A 4,628-nucleotide genomic window follows, 5' to 3' on the forward strand; every position below is an offset into this window, starting at 1 on the left:
CTTAACTTACAAAATTAGGCGGCATGTCATTTTCAAATATTATGAGGAAAAATTGAAAGCCATGTATGTGGCCCTTTTAAAATAAAAAATATAAAAGGGAATTTTAATGATTGATTATCCTCCTCCTCGTAATCTTAATACCAAGTGGAGGGTTGAATCCTTTTGAATATTATAATCACTTATAGTGTGTTGATCATCTAACTGTTTCCCGGAAAATATCAACCTCTGTTGATCTGGTGGTATACCTTCTTTATCTTGAATTTTGTTTTTTACACTTTGAATAGATTCATTAGACTCCACATCTACTGTTATTGATTTTCCAGATAAAGTTTTTACAAATATTTGCATTTTGGTAATTTGTTTATTTTTATATATATATTTTTTTAATAATAATATATAATTTTATAATAATAAAAAATATGAATGTTGAACATAACTCTTATGATTATAAAGGATATCTCAATAAATTAGAAGAGTTAAAAATGTACCAATTAAAGTTAACTTATTACTTATTTGATCAAACTAGAATATTATGTTATAATATTACTATTGAACTGGAAAACATGATTGAATATACAAAAAAAATACAAATTATAACAAGTAATATTTATGAACATAATCAATTTAGAATTCTTATGTATCTAATTAAACATAATAGGATTCCTGTTCAACTTGCATCGAGTGATGAAGAAGTATTTTCACATATTCAAAATAAAAATAAAAATACTTCTATAATTATGACTGAAAAATCTTATCATCATCTTATAGTTATGAAACATATTATTTTAAAATTATTTAAATTCCAAAAAGATCTATTTTATTATATATATGTTTTGTATTCCAAATTATTATTTATTATAAGTGGTATGGAAAATTATACGAAAATATTTAATTTTTGTATTCTAAATAATTAATGTTGTTATCCCATCTTCTACTTTTTAATATACTTTTCAATCCTTTTTTAGTATTTTTTTTATTTTTGGGTATAAAATAAATACTTTTTAGAGGGCTTCTGCTTTGGTTTGTTTTACTCACTCTATTATTTAAAATTTGATCTCTTTTGTTCTTTTTAGGTTGATTTGACCTTAAACTCGAATTTGGGGGACTATTATTCCTACTGCTACTACCACTACTACTACTACTAGTACTAGTACTAGTACTAGTACTATTTTGACGTATTTTTTTCATATTTATATTTCCACGATTTTTATTGCCTGTTATACTACTTTTTTTTCTTCTACTTTTATTTCTATTTATATTTTTACTTCTACTTCCACTTGTACTTCTACTTCTACTTTTACTTCTTTTACTTTTAATTCTACTCCTACTTCTACTTTTATTTTTACTACTTTTACTTTTACTTCTACTACTTTACTTTTACTTCTACTTTTACTTCTACTTTTACTTCTACTTCTACTTCTACTTTTTTTGTTCAAAATTTTATAGTTTTTCGCCAACATTATTTCTCTATTTTTTGTATAGAAATATTTATAATTAGTTAAAATATTCTTTAATATATCTGAAGGATTATCTTTGATTAATTTATAGGGAAAAGATCTTATTAGGTTATGATTATTTTTATATTTATTAGGTAAGTAAGCTACCATTGCCGTTATTTTATTAGATGCAATATCTGTTTTTTTATGTAAAGATATCACAAGTTCATAATGTAAATGAGTAAGATCTTTAGTTTCTATAATATGTATATTATTTGTATTTTTATGGTAAGGTTCAATGACTCTGTTAATTAATTTACTGATATGCATAGGACTGTAAAAAGGTGTGTATATGTCAAGTATTCCAGATTCAATTATTGGTTGGTCCTCATTATAAAAACAATTATTTATAAGATGATGTATAATACTGTTCTTTATTATATTAATGTCTTGTGTTTTTTGCATGAGAAGAGTATGCCATAAATTTGTAAGAAGAGAAAAGTAAATTAATTTCGAATCAAAACGTTGTAGTAATTTGTAAGATTGAGGCGCCTTTTGTTTTAATATTTTAATAAACATTTCTTGATCATATTTAATTGTATGATAACTAATTAAATTTGAGGCTGGTTTAGTAGTTAAACCAGCGATATAATATATTTGTTGGATGAAAATTTCAGAATTGTGCTCACTCCAAAATTGAACTTGATGATTACTAATACTAACCTCATCTATATTTTTTGTTATTGAGTACATTATATAAATTAATCGATTGAGAGCTAACCTACAAGATGATTCCGATAAACCTGGATATAAATCATCAATATAAGTATTATTTTGGTTGAATGTCAACCTTAATAAATTCTTTTCTGAAGAATTATTATTAATTTGGTATATATATTTCAGTGATGTAGTCATTATGCTTATTATTTTTTATTACAATAAAAAAAAGCACCCCATAATCAAAATAATATGTAAACTAATTTTCCAATATCTACTACCTCTACTTATATCCCAACAATTATAGGTGAATGTGATGAAATTCATTCACTCTCTCTCTCTCTCTAAAATCTTAAAGCTGCTTGGTGACCAAGTTGACCTTGTGGATACGTTCATGGCCCGACTCGATGACGAGGCCGAGGACACAGTGGAAAGTCTACTATTACCTCCTGCCACATCTGCCCAAGGCATGGGTACCACCTTGAGTGAACTACAAAAAGCTGACCCTAGTCTTGTAGAATGTCATATGTCATATGACTTAGATCTCTCTAAAGAGGAAATTGAGGATGCAGCCACTGGTTATTACTACAATGATCAGATTTGGAAAATAAATATGACTACAGTCGAACACTATGGTAGTAACTCCCAGGCACCTTGTGTGTACGTCATATTAAATCAGTACTGGAAAAGAGTGGTAAAAGATGTTACTTTTTAATATAATATCATAATGATCCTTTAAGAGGAAATGACGTCATATCATTCTGACAGTATATATATTAGTGAATGTAACTCTTAGGCTGTTCATTTGTGCTAATTCACATGGAGAACAAAGAGGCTGGGGCCAAGATAAGCCCTCGTTACCTCGAGTTTAACAGTGAAATAGGGAAAAGTATTAAACTTTACAAGTTAGAACATTTCGTCTATTGGTGGGAAAGAGAATTGCTTGTGGAGCCATACCTTCTGAAGGACGATCATGAGGATGCTCTGACTATAATGTAGGATACCTCCTGAATGACAATCAGTTGAGGATGCTCTGACTTATAATGTGGGATACCTCCTGAATGACAATCAGTTGAGGATGCTCTGACTGTCATACTGAAGCGTATGATACCAATGATAACGCATGATACCATTCATTAAGTTATCTTCTCAGCTCATTACCACCAACTTTTTCACCAGAAAAATGGATGGAATTGAAATATCTATTCCCATAAATGTAAAGGTTGAAGCTTATCATCTTCTTTCCTCACAAATTGTAAGTATTAGTTATCATTCTCTTTCATTATTATATGTCGTACCTAGTAGTCTTTATGGGTTAATTTAGGTTAGGTAGCCGAAAATTTTAATAATATTTATGAAAATACATTGAATTTTTTTTTTTACAGGCTGAAGGAAGGATGGATGTTATTCTACATTTACCTTCTACTCTCCCTGACCTTTTTACCCAATTATCATATAATATACTGATGATTGATACTTCAACTTCAATGAGTGTTTATTGGTCAGCATTAATGAACCAATGGAATAAGTATATGGCTCCTATTTTAGAGAAGTGTGGAAATGAAACTGTTAGGTATACCTTTAGTGATGTTATTGAGAAAAAGGGATGTAGCCCACAGATTCAAAAAAGTGATTTTAGAAATAGTTCTACTGATTTAATCGGAGCATTAAAGAAAATTCAAGAGGAAATTGAAAGTTGTCAATCAAAAGATATTAAAGTGTTTTTTATTACTGATGGCTTCCATAGTGTATCAAGAGATAAGGCTGAAACTCAACTTGAAAAAATGAAATGTCCTGTTGGAAAAAAGTGTGAATTTTTTGTGTTAGGAATTGGAAAAGAATATCCAGTTAAACAGAGTTTATTTTTACAAGCACAACTTAATACTGGAAATACAATACCAAATTTATTTCAAGTACTTGAAATGGATGATATGGAAGATGTAATGAAGAATATAAGTAGTCATTGCAGTTCTGTAAAAATACGTTTATCTGTAGAAGGCTCTTTATTGCCTGGTGGAACATTAGAAAGTGAATTTTATCTTGATGAGTATGTTTATCTTAAACAATATAATGGTGAAAAAATATACATGTTTACAAATAGCAAAACTGAATATATTCTTCATTTACAATTTCAAGATTTAAATGTAAAAATAATGGATCAACTGATTACACAATGGAATCGGAGAATAATTCAAATTTATAACAAAGACAAAGAGAATTTTTTTTTTGAGAGAGAGATTATTAACATAGAAAAGAAAATTTGTGATGAACTATTTCTAAGGATTATGAACATAAAAGATGTAAGAGGTAATTTTACTGGGCGTTTTAAGGGAGTTTACACCAATATTGAAACTAATCTCAGGGAAAAAATCAATGGAATAAAGAAACTTATTGAGGAAGGACAATATCTTAAAGAAATTGAATTAGCTGGTGTAGTTTTGAACTCAATAACAGTATCAAGTCACTACTATTCAA

The sequence above is a fragment of the Procambarus clarkii genome, unplaced genomic scaffold, assembly GCF_040958095.1.
Source record: "Procambarus clarkii isolate CNS0578487 unplaced genomic scaffold, FALCON_Pclarkii_2.0 HiC_scaffold_1001, whole genome shotgun sequence".
Lineage (NCBI taxonomy): Eukaryota > Metazoa > Arthropoda > Malacostraca > Decapoda > Cambaridae > Procambarus > Procambarus clarkii.